Source organism: Rattus norvegicus, chromosome 3 (assembly GCF_021556685.1).
Source record: "Rattus norvegicus strain SHRSP/BbbUtx chromosome 3, alternate assembly SHRSP_T2T, whole genome shotgun sequence".
Taxonomy (NCBI): domain Eukaryota; kingdom Metazoa; phylum Chordata; class Mammalia; order Rodentia; family Muridae; genus Rattus; species Rattus norvegicus.
The window spans coordinates 28,687,499-28,701,499 of record NC_141536.1 but is presented as its reverse complement, the minus strand read 5'-3'; the positions used below and the strand labels follow the sequence as shown (position 1 = coordinate 28,701,499).

Sequence of the window (14,001 nt, the reverse complement as noted above, 5' to 3'; positions counted from 1 at the left end):
GAGACTTCCCAATCGGAATAGCTTTCTGACCCTTCCACCTTCAGAGGGCAGTTTTTACTTTGTGTTCAAAATGGAAGCCTGGGCTTTTTGGGAAAAAAAAAACACAAAAAACAAAAAAAAAAACAAAAAACACAAAAACAAAACAAACAACAAACCCACAAGAAAACTAAAATGGCCTGTGAATGAACGGCATTTTGAAGTAATCAAATACCTACTGCCCATGGTGGCCTTCCACTGTCTTCTCCGTGACTCGGGCTGCCACGTTAAGGGTATTATCTATGAAAGAACTCAAGTTTTTCCTCTTTGGCATGATCTTAGGGGAGTTAAGGACTCTTGAGCTAAGAGAACGATTAATAATTATAAAATGCTCACAAAATGAGATCTTAGTACTTAATATGGAGGGGAAAAGTTCCTTAGTCGAAATCCAAAAAGTAAAATGTCCACCATGGCTGGGTGTCAGAACAATGTTATATCGCTAATGTGGGCTGTGTCTATTTGGGACAATTGTCTTGTCAAAGTGTTGCTGGAACTATGCCCTCTTCGGATAAGATATATTCTATGCCTCTCACTTTACAGTGTTCCTTAAGCCATCTTACTACAGCAGTCAACAAAAGCTATCCATAATACCAAGGACCTACAGAAGTAACACAAAATTCCATCTTCCCCGATTAGCCATACATACTGCTTCATGACCATTTTATAATCAAGTTCTAACACAACTTATATCAACAGAAAATAATTTATGTCGGGACAAATATCTGTGTACGTTTTCTTTCTCTGTCAGGTACCACTTCATGAATATAAAATGTCGAGTGCACACAATTCTGGCTATAATTTCACAAATTATTTCACTGCGACAACTAGTAACTTCCCAGATGTAGACATGTGCGGGGGCACTTTAGTATTTTTCTGCAAAATGTCTCTAAGGCATTGAAGGCCCGAACCTGTTACCGTACTCCACTAGAGTATGTCAACACCTAATCCAACTTCACGTGGTTGGGATCCATTATCCACGGGGCCACAGCAAGAGGTGAGACATGTGGTGAGATTAGCCGGGAAAGGACGCAAAAGCACGGGACACACCCTGTTCACGCATCACACACACACACACACACACACACACACACACACACACACACTTCAGCTACTGGGAGAAAGGAGAAGGGCATAGCTTCATCCTCAGATTCCATAAAATAATATTAACCATAGATTGTGGAGAAGGCTGATGAAGGGGCTTGCTAACAGTGACATTTAACAATATGGAGCTTTTGAGACTGAAGGTGCATCTGTCTCTAATTAAGTTAAGGAATATAATATGAAGTCATTTCAGCGTCAAGACAAAATTTAGTGTTGGGGGGTGATTTGATTTTTGGATTTGGGTTTGTAAAACTCTTATCTGTTCTTGAACTGTAATGGAAAACTCTGCTTCATATTTCAACATGGAGTACTTGGTTATCTTTTCGAATGCTTCGGCATTGTTTTTAAACAAGGGAGGCCCTTGCACAGGCGTGCACGTATTGCTAACTGTGGAATCAGTCCAGCTAAATCAAAAGCCACAGTGGGAGCTTTGTGTACTCTGTGTTCATGTATGTCTTGTCTGTCAACCTTTCCTAAAAGTCACAGGAACCGCTCTTTTCTTGGGGCTGCATAAAGCCACAAATGGCACATGACAATGGCAATTCTGGACGAGAACTTTAGTAACGCTCTAAAGTTCCCACACATCCCTGCGATCCCGTCAGAAACACCTCAGTATCTTTCCCTTTCTGCCACCACCTTGTACCTGCTTCCTCCAGTTATGAGACTCAAGGCCATGATATGACCTTAGGCTGGTTTCCAACGCTACCAGCAGACTCTTCTGAAAACACTCCTCCCTTACATCTTCCACCTGAAGTTCTTAGGGGAAGGCTGCCCATCAGGAAAAAAAAGGAAAAAAAGGAAGCAGTAAACAACACTCAAAATGATGCAAATCGGTGAAAAGCATCACATACCAGCAATGCACCACGGTCTTAGCCCCAGCTGGCTCTGCTGAAACCGTCCATTCCTCTGACCACTCCCTGAGGCTTCTTGCTGAATTATGTCAAATTATGTCGAATGCTTCTTACTGGTCCTTAACAAGGAATTACTGCAAAGAATAATTTAAAATGACTTTGCTAGTACTATTAAGACTCATCTGATTAAGCGGTTTCGTAGATTTTGAAAATGAAAGGAAATAGAAATGAGTAAAGAATGAGACATTAAAAAGCAAGTGGCAAGAAACAAAAGACGACATTTTACAGGGTTTCTGTCTGCATCCATGTATAGAAAAAGAAAATTTAGAATATAAAAACTTTCAAATGTTTCCTTTAGGGAATCTCCCTGCTACAAGACAGAGAGGTGTTGCCAAACACAGCACATAGAAAATAATTATGGCATTTTTCCTTCTGAGAAAAGAATCATCAGACATCCTAACAGTATAATGTAAAGTTTCTTGAGATTCCATGTAAGTCAGATGTCTAAATGACACTAGAGAATCCTTGTATCTGTAAAAAGACTTGAACAGTCGCTACAGAGAAATCAGAAAATATTGGTCTGTATAACTCTGCACATGTAAGCAGGACAGAAGAAAAAAACCAAAAGAAGTTCTCTCCTCCCCACGTTTCTACCAAGGTAAGAAACATATGCTATGGAGGGGACACGGGTGAGTGCGTACTCATAGGCATTGCTAAGCCCCACAAAATATAACAGACAAATCGGATCCCAGGGTAAACATGTCACTTTTCATTTCGACCACTGTCTGGAGTGATATTGGGTTTTATTTAGATGTCACAGGTTGTTAAAGGTTCCAGCAAGGAATCAAATCTAGAACATTCCTTGCTGCAAGAACACAGCGAGTGGTTCTTGCTGTCATTGTGCCTCCCCCGGCTCAGGTGCAGACACCAGAGTGGGTTTTCCTGTTTTTCTGCGGCATGCCTTTCTTCCCATATTAACAAGCGAAGCTGGCTGTGCTATCTGTCTGCACAAGTTCCTTCCTGAGCACAAGTGTGTCTTATCTGTTGAGAAATTCGACCAGGTAGACAGTTGTTTATGTCAGAACAATAGCTTACGCAGATAAATGTTGGAAGAACCTTGACACATTAGCAAGTCCTCTGAGCCACTGTCCAAAGTGTTGTTCCTATAAGATGGCTTGTGTGTGTGTGTGTGTGTGTGTGTGTGTGTGTGTGTGTGTGAGTGTGTGTGTGTGAGTGAGTGTGTGTGTGTGTGTTTGTGTGGGGGGGGCAGCTTACTTTGTATGTCTATGATGACTTAGCAATCTAATCACAAGTGCATGTTTTATCACTCCCCTCCCCACTTAGCCCCTACACGACTTCCTTCTGCTCAGTTCCCATAACGTAGTCAAGAGAAATAAAAACAAAAAACAAAACAACAACAACAAAAAAAACCTCCCACTTTTTCGATCAGGGGCTATCTAAGAACGTAACAGTACAAACTTACAAAGGCCTTTCTCCTGGCTTCTCTCCTACAACTCACCCAGGCCCGTCCAACAGGCCCATGTTACCCACACAGTGGGCTTGCCACACGGGGTTGCCCCAACACTGCCGTGTTCCTGCTTCTGGCAAGAGTCAGGCAGACTAATTTGAGTATTAACACATCCACATCACCAGCCTCGTCTAGGTTACTAAATGATGTGTCAGAATTTAAATTTAAATTTATAAATGAATGGGTAAGGTTTTAATCGCCCATGTATGGTCAGTAAGTATGTTCTAGACACTCTGCTGAGGTTCCAGAGATGAGTATGAGAATCCTTACCACGGCGGGGATCAGAATTCAGGGAAGGAAGCCAGGAAGAGTCAGTAGGGTCAACCCTGTTAAAGTAAGTTGCACAGACAGTAACAGGGGAACATAGCCCGAGTCCTAATTTCCGTGGACTGGTCGGGGGGAAAGGTTGAGAAAATTACTCTAGAGCCATGACTCCTGGCATGGTGTAAACAAGTGGGAAAGATCGGGGGAAAGAGAAGGGTACGCTAGAGCCCGAGCAAAGAGGCACGGCAGTGGGACCCTGTGTGGTGTCAGGCTCGGCAGATGGTGTCAGGACCCGGTGCCAAGAGAAGATAATTTTAGTTCCGTGTGTATTGTGAGGACTTTTAGTCACCATCCCCAAACAGCTTCCTTTTCTGGGGCGAGGACGACCCTAACTTCAGGATTCCCCGAAAATTCTCCCATGGGTAGCCTTCCTCCTCTTGAGGGTCGGCTCATCCCTGGCTTTTAGGTGGTCCTCTCAAGCCACTGAAATTTTCACAGAACCCTTTGCACCTATTTTTGTGATTCTGGATTATGTCCTTGCTTCCCCTCCAACACACTGTGACTGAAGACTTCCTCTTCTACCTTCCAGAACATTCTAGCCCTCTGTAAAAGCTGCTAATTTAGCATCAGAGTGAGTATCATCATAAAGAGAAGCAGAAAACGACTCTCTCTCTCTCTCTTTCTCTCTCTCTCTCTCTCTCTCTCTCTCTCTCTCTCTCTCTCTCTCTCTCTCTCTCTCTCTCTCTCTCTCCGAAAATACTTCAAGATAGAAGGTATTAGCAAAGCAACTAATGTGCAGGAGGCTAGGGTTAAGCCTGGGTAGCTTTGTGTATCTGTGTATCCTCAGATTCAAAGCAGAGATAACAGAAGAGTCAGATGTCTACAAAGAATCAAGTGTTCTAGCAACTATCATCTTATTTAACCCTCATGTGATGCCACGGCCTCAGTGTGACAGATTATGGTTTATAGATAAGAAAAACTGAATATGTGGAGATTAATGTGCCCTAGTCAGAAAGACTCAGAACACATGCCTGCAGAAGAGGCTCTCCAAGAGCCAAAAGTGGCAGAGATTTAGTCTTGGAAGACATGCTCTGTGTAACAGGACAGAGTCTAGACTCAAACTTACATCACCCTGACCGGAACATTCACATCCCACGTGTCTTTTGCTATCAAACATGGATTTTTTCCCACGAAATATATTCTGATCATGGCTTCTCCTCCCACCTCGATCCACACCCTTTCCGTCTCTCATTAGAAAGTGAACAGGCATCTAAGGAATAATAATAAAATGAAATAAGATTTTAAAATCAGAATAAGACAGAACAGACAAGGAGCAGGCCCGAAGAAATAGCACAAGAAATGCATATAGAGGCAGAAAAACACACATTTACACTCACAAGAATCCTATAAAAACACAAAACCAGAAGCCATAATATATACACAAAGGACCTGTAAGGTAAGACCAAACAAACAAAAATCCCTGACTTAGCAATTATGAGAAAAAAGAACCTCCAGACATGTCACGGAGTTTGCTATGTGTTAGCCGTCCACTGCTGGACTTGGGGCCCAGCCTGAAGAGCAGTGAGACTCTTCTTCCCTAGTGAGACTCCCTGGGGTAAAAACTGACTCCATTTGTGAATAGCTTCTGCTGGACGTATTTTCTGGGTTAGGGGTGTGGACTTATGTCCACCTCTCTTTTCAGCTCAGGGACCCCATCTGGTACAGACCCGGGCAGGATACCACAGCCTCTGTGGGTTTGTATGTTATTCCACACATTTCTAAACCCAGAAGTTCAAACTGGTATCATTTTAAAATGCACACACAGTTTACTGGCTGCAAGCTCATAAATAAATGGTTAACTCCAGTATTTTTCCCGAGTTTCTTATACAAATAGTAATGAACATAAATTCCCTCTGGGTAATCAAATAGTAGAAGTTTCTCATAATAGAAATATTTCAGCTACTAGGTTAAAAAGGGATTATATTAATAGAATTAATATATTACAAATTCTAATGAATTAAGAGATCGGGACAGTGATTAAAAACAGCTACAAGTATCACAAAAGGAGAGACAATTGGGCACTGTTTGCCTCCCGATAGAGATACATTTTTGCATTTATAAAGCATAAAAATTATATATTGTTAATATAGTGATTATTATATATCATAAAGAAAATCTTTTAACTTGAATCAGACCATGCCTTTAGGTATCAATTTACAAGAAATGGAAGCAACTGAAAGACAGCACAGAAATTTAATCATTAGAATCAGAAAATTCACAGGAAAAAAAAATGACCCACTTTCTTCACCGAATAGCTGTTAAGGAAAGAAATATAGAAGGAAATGTATAGATTAAAGGAGACTTGAGACACACAGTCACCAAGTTATCTGAGGGCCTTATTAGGATCGAGATTCAAACAAATTGTGTAAGATACATGTGTTAAGTCAAGAAAGCTAAGCCTTGACCTTCTGCTCGACAGCGTGAAGGGATCTGGGGGAAGGGTTAGGCCTGTTGCTACTTCGCTTGCACTTTAAATCACTCTTACTTTCAGAGATGCATTTGGAAGTACTCACAGACGGAGCCCTGTGAGGTTTTGTTTTCTGGTCCCCCCCAAGGGGATCGTACTCACACCAGATTGTTCGAATGTAAGGCAGAAGTTATCCATGTATTCATAGTTCACTTTTGGTCATGAGACCTTAGGAATTTATTATAAACTTCACTACATATAAGCTTCAATGGAATCTACTACTATTATTAATGTAACTACAAGTCTTTAAGACAGTGGTCCTCCTCTTCCTCCTCCTCTGTAGACTCTAGGCACTTGGGTCAGGGATCCGAAATAGAAAAACAATCATCCAAGATTGTTCTCCATCAGTAAAACGCGATAACTTGAGCCACGCGAGCTGCGCGTGCTTTACGTTTCAAACCAAATGTTGCTGATCCGATGCTGAAATAAGCTTCCAGAAGACATGTCTTCTCCAGCTCTGAACTTCAGCAACCTAAGAAGTGCACACCCTTCAAAACAGCTTAGATTACACCCTGGCACACCCCTTCCTCATTTTTCAACTTCGCTTTTTACCGTCCTGCATTTTGACATCGTGGGCATTTACTGTGCCGAGCAAGGACACTCTTCTGCTTCGCAACCATGGGTTTATTTACTGTTTACTTAGAAAAGCCAAGCCCAGGGCATGCAAACCTAAGTGAAGCCCCAGAGACCACTGGGTTCAGGCTACGTTTTTATCAGGTAGGTTAGGCTCCCAAAATGAGGGGAACCTGCCAAAAATACTGAGTCGAAGTGATAGACCTGTGTCCCCTAAGATTACATCCCAGCTTACACTTCCCTCTCCAAGAACAGACGTGCCCTCAGAGCTATGGTTTTATCATTCATTCTCTTCCGTGTGTCCTCAACACCAAACGTTCCTGAGCAACACAGTCCGATTCCTTAAAGCAGCCTTCTCTGGCCCTCCCTAGCAGGACAGCATTTAAATGAAAAGCCTCAGGTCCTAGCAGGAGCAGACCTCGAGAGACTTGAAAGATCTGGAGGACAACATGGGGGAAACATCATGTCCCCGTGATTTCTCCTATCCCCAAAATGATGGGTGTGCTGTCACCCGGCAGTGTTTGACACTCTCTTCTCTTGACCTTCTTTTAGAACCAACCTAATGGTTCTCGAGATTTTACTCATAGTTCTTAAAAGTCTTGTTTGGAAACACTTGTTAGCATACATTTAGGTCCTCTTTTCCTCCTACTTGACACTGAATAGATTAAAAAAAACGATTAATAAAATTATCATTCTTAATTGGGATTCTTGCATCCGCCATCTTTAAGGTGGGGCAACTGGCTAGGCGACTGTTGAAGATAGTGTTAAGGTTTCTATGTTAACCTCCCATAACTGCATAAAAATGCTCCCTTCTAGGTCTATAAGTTTTATAGCTTTTCACAAAGTAATGAGTCCAAGAATAATAAGTGAGTTGCCCACAGTCTTAGAGTTGGTAAGTGCATTACTGAGAGCTATGCCGATAGGGCTTAGCTGATCCCCCAAACGCACCCCTTTCCTGAAGAATCATCTGTCATAAACCAGAAGTCTTCCCAGGAAGAGAGAAGCTGAGTCTCAGGGCCATCTGTTCTTTAATTCTCCTTCATGATCTCCCAGCGAAAAGGCCAAAATCAGCCCTGTGCTTTTGACAGGAAGAGCTGCAAGGGCTGTGGAGGTAAAGCCCCAGAATGAACCTGGACCCGGGTGTGTGCAGATGGTTCAGGGCTGTGCTGCTGAGTCTAAATGAGTCATTCAGAACACAGTTAGGCTCCAACACAAACCATGTCCTCGGGCCTCGCCCTCCACCCCGCCACAAGCTTATTCACATGTGATGTCTAGCTTGGCACCCAAATCCCCCAAATCATTCATGAGCCAGAGCTCATTCCACCAGCACTCAGACCTGGTCCTCAGACTGGCCTAACGGAGCCAAAGAAAGGAGCGTGACCGTGAAGAGGCCACACCGTCACTTATACAGTAAGGGATTTACAGTACGACCAACGAGTGAAGAGAGACATCAAAGATTCTGGATCCAGAATCTGGATCTCATGTCTTAGCCTCCTCGTTAGCATAATTCCACAAACTGTTGCTAAGACAGCAGTAAGCAAAACGTGCACCGAAGCCAACACCACTTTTATTTTGCCTTCAGAATAACTTTGGGTAAAATTACCCGCATCACTGATGTACAAACAGTGATGTTTATTCCTTTATGATACACGGCAACGATGTGTCTGAACTGTGTGAGGGTAACTGTTAATAATAAGTCTGCTCTATATTTCTTACCTAGCGAGAAAACAAAATAGGTTGAAACTAGCAACCGGCATCAACCGCAATGTCTCGTTTACACAAGTTGCAGTCCTTAACAAGAGATCTTTCCCTGCGGGTCTAGCAGAGAACTCTTGTCTAGGTATTTCTCTATAACTTCTGAGTTCATGGGCTTATTTATCTTCTCTGTAAAGTTCAAAATCTAATTTCTAACACAGGTTGCTAACGGTAATAAACTCTGCAAGCTCCAAAATGACAAGTTGAAAGATACAATTTTTTAGAGTTATGAATTAATAGCCATATATGTCAAATACTTTGAAAGTGCCAACTTTCTCATATTTATAGATATATTATTGAAATGATAAAAAATGAACTGAGGAAGGAGGGAAGGGTGGGGAGCCACACGTAATGAATCAAGCATACTTAACAAGACATGTACAGACACTTTGGTGAGCATCTCTTTTATTACATTACATTAATCAAATACTACTAAAGACATCCGTCTGAACAAAGTGGCACAATGATGTTCTATAAAAACACTCTCTTGGAAAGAGGCCGCCCTGACAGCTATATCAACGATATTGTCTTAAGTGATTGCCAGGCCCACACTTCTCAGAAATGAAGACAATTGATGCCTGTTCTCCTTCCTCCCACCCTAATCCCGCCAAGCTAGCCTTTGACAAATAATAATAATAATAATAATAATAATAATAATAATAATAATAATAATAATTTAATTGGAGAAAAAGCACGAATCCTTACAAGGACTCATAAACCTAGGAGTAAATGATGTTTTAAGGATCTTTAAATCGTGATATAATTTCAGTTTCCTTTGCCAATAGAAAATTCTGGTTGCTTAACAGATTCATCTGACCTGGCTTTGTCTTAACAAGGCACAGACTTGGCTGCTAATCTCTGTAGTGCGGCCCTGCTTGATGGGCCACAGAAGAATTGCAAGTTCTACATTCAGATGCTAATAATGGGTGTTTCTGTCTGAATTCTCTCCGAGTCCTACCTCAAATCTGCCACAGAAGAGTCTATTCAGTGTTAGGATTAGCTCATATAAGAGCAAACAGGTGAGAAAAATGAATCAGACCTCAGCCTCTGTGACCTCTAGACTACAGAGGACACAACTGTCAGATACAGCAGGGACAGTCATGGATGTCAGAGAACTGACACACATGTAGAACACACCCCCTGTCTTCATAAAGTACAAGTCCTTCAACCATTTACCCAGGAGCCTTCTCCATCTCTGTGCCTGCAGTTTGATTTGGCCATGTGGAGGCTAAAACTGGGTCTTCCAAGGCTTTAAGTACCAAGTATATCTTACCACAAGAAGAAAAATGTCAAGACTTTGTATAGAACTTGATCTTAATTACCATGCATTTGAGAAAAAAAAAGCACTAAGAACTAGAAGCTAGTAACTAACCGTGAGGCCGAATTTATTATCTTTTCTTTGAAAAGGGCACGTACACAGGATGGATGGCAACCAGAAAGGGAACAGAGTTGTCTGCAAACTGCTTAGTCATCAACCCATAACAAAATACATTTGGGAACAATGAAAAATTTGGTCAATCACAGTTTTACATGGTTTTTGTTTAATAGTTTTGTTTTTTGGGGTTTTTGTTTTGTTTTGGGTTTGCTTGGCTTTTTGTTGTTGTTGCTGTTGGGTTTTCTTTTGTTTTGTTTCCTTTTGAGACAACCCTAAAAATGTTTTTTCTATAGCCCAAGCTGGCCTCGAACTCAGATCCTCCTGCTTCTGTCTACTGAGTGCTGGATTAAAGAACATCAAACCCAGCTGCAACCTTACCTTTATACAATCCAATTTCCTCAGCAACAACAAAGTTCTAATACTGACGTTATCTGCTTGCTCTGGGAGGGGAAAAAACCATCAACTAGTATAGAAGCAGATAATTTTGTGAATGGTGTGAAATACATAGAAATCTGTTAGCACAGTGATTCTAGGGTTGCCGAGGCCCCTCTGGAATCTGTTCTCTCTGTGGCTCAGGCTTTTCTGCAGTCCATGGCACATCCAGAACAACTCTATCTTCCGGCTGTTGTCATACCCATGCACACCAATATACTCTATGTAAGTATGACTAATAGCTACTAATCTTCATTGCCAGACAATTTCTTATACATGTATATAAGAAAAATAACCTGGCTTAAGAGAGATCACTTTCATAGTTTTGTTCAAGGCTAAGCCCTATGGCAAATTCTACCTCGACCTTTTACATTTAAAAGCTAGCAGTGACATTTTTGTGATTGACCCTGCTTGGGGGAAAGAACCCTCATCAGTTAATTGTGCTAGTATACCCGATATCAAAACATGAATGTATTTGGTGGTGTTCGAAATGAAAATAGAAAGAGAACTTCCAGTTTCCTCTTTAAATATTCAGGCAAGGCATTAAAAGGGTTTAAACTCATGTCTCCTAAAGAGAAAATGTGTCTGGATATTGACTCCAATGACTAGAACATTATTTTCAGTACGATGTGAATGAAGGCTAGTAAAGGAATGTATGACCCGGCTCTTATCAAGTACTTCCATTGGATGGAGTGTCTCTGTCAAGGAAACAGCAGTACCAGACAGCTCCTAACCGGACTTCTGGGAGCCTGCGCATTCGTTGCTGGCCTGAAAGAAGCCTTGGCTAGCAGGGTCACTTCACAGTGTCATTTTACAGCTCAGGATTAAAGACTTCTGCGAGAAAGACCTCTGGAAGAACCTTCGGCGTTCCCAAAATGAGTCCTCAGCGTTTAGAGACAACCGTAACCAAGCAGCAAGATTGGGGGAAACTCCCTAAAAGACCCATTCCTAATCACTGGGACATTGTAGTCATGAGAAACTTCTTTAAAACAAGCAACATTCACCCTACGTGTAAGTCCGCTTCTGGTTTTCCCCCTTTAATATTCTGTTGGGATTAGGAAAAAAAGAATAAATAAAGGTAACAGAAGAAATCTATTTGGAACAGAATGTGATTGATTAGCTTATCCGCTACAATCAGGCTTCGGTTCGTTTCACTCGCACAAAATTTTAAAGTTTTAAGCATTTTTTTCCCCAGGATATGGGTATATTCAGCGCCTCCTATTAGAAATGCAGGCAATCTGGCTGTTCTGTATCTGTATATGGCAGTTGGCTGAAGTAGGATACAGGTCCCTCAGTTTTAGAGACCACATATTGTCCTGAAGCCCTGTCTACCTCCTTAGGTACTCAACTAAGTTACTAACTTCATTTATAAATTGTGTTTGTGTGTACGTGTGTGCATGTGTGTGGTGTGTGTGTGTGTGTGTGTGTGTGTGTGTGTGTGTGTGTGTGTACTGGCTTAAGATGTTTACAGATTTCTTAGACAACTGGTCCAGCCTCTATTTTGTACAAGATCCTTGCCCAATTTTTCTTGCTTCAACATCAACAGCTCTCCATGAAGTTGGGAAAAAAACGCATGAAAAGAAAAAGAAGTAGGTCTTAACAGGGAAGTGAAATCTGGCTTTAAGTAATCCGTGGTTCTTTTTCAAACAAACTGAACCGCCATAGTCTCTCCATCCCAATTTTCTAGCATCCAGGCTGAGTCTGAAAGGATTGGTTTGCTTCCAAAACAGCTTAGAATTTCTCAACAGGCCACCATCTCTCCCAGTAGGAGCAGCAGGCAGGTAAAGGAGCCTGCCAATTCCCTGTGCCTCTTTGGAGCAGCTCAAAGAGAGCCTGGGGGTAAAATAGGAAACAAACAGGGGGATGGACTACACAGAAAGAGACCCCTGGGTCGTGTCCCTCCCCTATCCTCCTTTTACATCCTTATGGCCCCCATGACTTTCCACTCATCCAGAGTTTTGAAAGAGAGCAAACCTCAGAAACAATTGGCAGGTGATTTCCAGTCATTACCTGCCTGCCATGCTAATTACAAGTCATTACCTACCAGCAGCACGCAGTTTTGCGCAGTTTGTGAGGCACAGGGAGAGTGTACTTAACTGGAAAGATCATTTTTCGCAGACTAAAGAATGCCAGCGCTTGGCAGCCCTGGGCGAGCCAGGATGATGTAATGTGCAGCCCGCGCACTCTCCAAGACTCATCATGGAGATGTGCATACATGCATCTTACATGGAAATGGCTAGAGGAAAGTCCGTGGCTTTCTGTCACTGGCGTGTGCCCCAACCTTCGCATTGTCTGATGGGAAGAGAACAATGAATCACATTCCGCAGGATACACACAGCCTCGTGGTTTCCGAAGTACATCTCACAATAAGCATGGTTTGGACTGCTGTATACTTTTAAAGTTTTATAAGATATTATAATCTTAATTTCCACATGCAAAATGGGTATTACTAATGCATGTAAATTATGCATGTCTCTGTTTCACAGCCGTCTATCAAAATTGTCATCCGTGCTTCCTATAATGTATAAACTGTGACTCAGTGGTTAATTAAAATTTTTAATGCTTTCTAAGTTACTTTTTAAATTGCTAAGACCTTAGTTCTGCTTTCACTTTTGAGATTAATTTTTGTTTTATCGGTACTCAATCTCACCACACCAAAAAAAAAAAAAAATACAATCTAACATCTCGTAATTGACTTAGCTAAATTCCCATTGTTTTACAGGCCAGGGATGAAAGTCCTAACAGGTATGACGTGCACTAAGTTTTGCCTGGGCGTCGAGGATGATTCTCAGGATTTTTCCAAAATGGCACTTCCGTTTTGTTCAGCAGCTTGAACATAAAGAACAGAGCGCTCGTCTGCCTGCAATACAGCAATTATACCCAGTTATGCTTCGACTCTGCTGCCACAGGCAAGTGGCCAAAGAGCGTCGGCAGTCAAAATATCTAAGCGACTTAACAAGCTCCCTTTACTCTCGGAAGAGCAGCAGAAGATAGGCAGCCGACCCTTGAGAAATGTCGAAGTGAAGGAAAGAAACTAGATCGCTCCTGTTTATTAATGAAAACCGTGACAGAGGCTTAGGCTGATCAAGGTGTGGCATCCGGGGCCTGTGAGACATTCGGGCCTGTGTTTGACAGAAAGCCTTTCTCCAGTTGAGGCCTGCTTGATGATACCAGCTAATGAATGACTCATCGGTGAGCCTTTTCCTTTGGAATTACACCTTGCTTTACGGCTTGGCCGTACTGGGTCACCCTCGCGGTCACCTCTCCCACCACTCGCAAGACTAAATGTCTCTTGTTTCCACCCCATGTTTTAAAAATATCGCCACCCTTACCTCGCAAAAGGCATCAAAACTAATTAAGTATACTCCGAAAGAACTATTACCAATCCTTTGCTTCAGCTAGAGATATCAGATTTAATTAGGTGGTCAGTGTTGATGGGGTACAGAAACAAAAGCCATTGCTCCCTGAAAGGGTTCAGGCCCCATAAAGACCCAGTCACCTCGCTGTGAAACACATAATAATTGGGCAGTTTTAGAAAAAGAAAAGAAGAGGTTTCTCT

The 14,001-nt window shown here is 42.0% G+C and overlaps 1 long non-coding RNA gene across 2 annotated transcripts in view; it reads right to left on the bottom strand.

Moving 5' to 3' along the window:
- The window catches only part of LOC102548671 (uncharacterized), a 152,604-nt gene that overhangs the window by 106,666 nt on the left and 31,937 nt on the right, over positions 1 to 14,001 (bottom strand). Inside the window, exon 5 of one of the 2 annotated variants that reach the window (XR_015683493.1) lies at positions 1,989 to 2,122. The exons of the other annotated variant lie outside the window; for it this stretch is intronic. This is a non-coding gene — a long non-coding RNA (uncharacterized LOC102548671). The remainder of the gene's footprint in view (positions 1 to 1,988; positions 2,123 to 14,001) is intronic. 2 annotated transcript variants of the gene reach the window in all.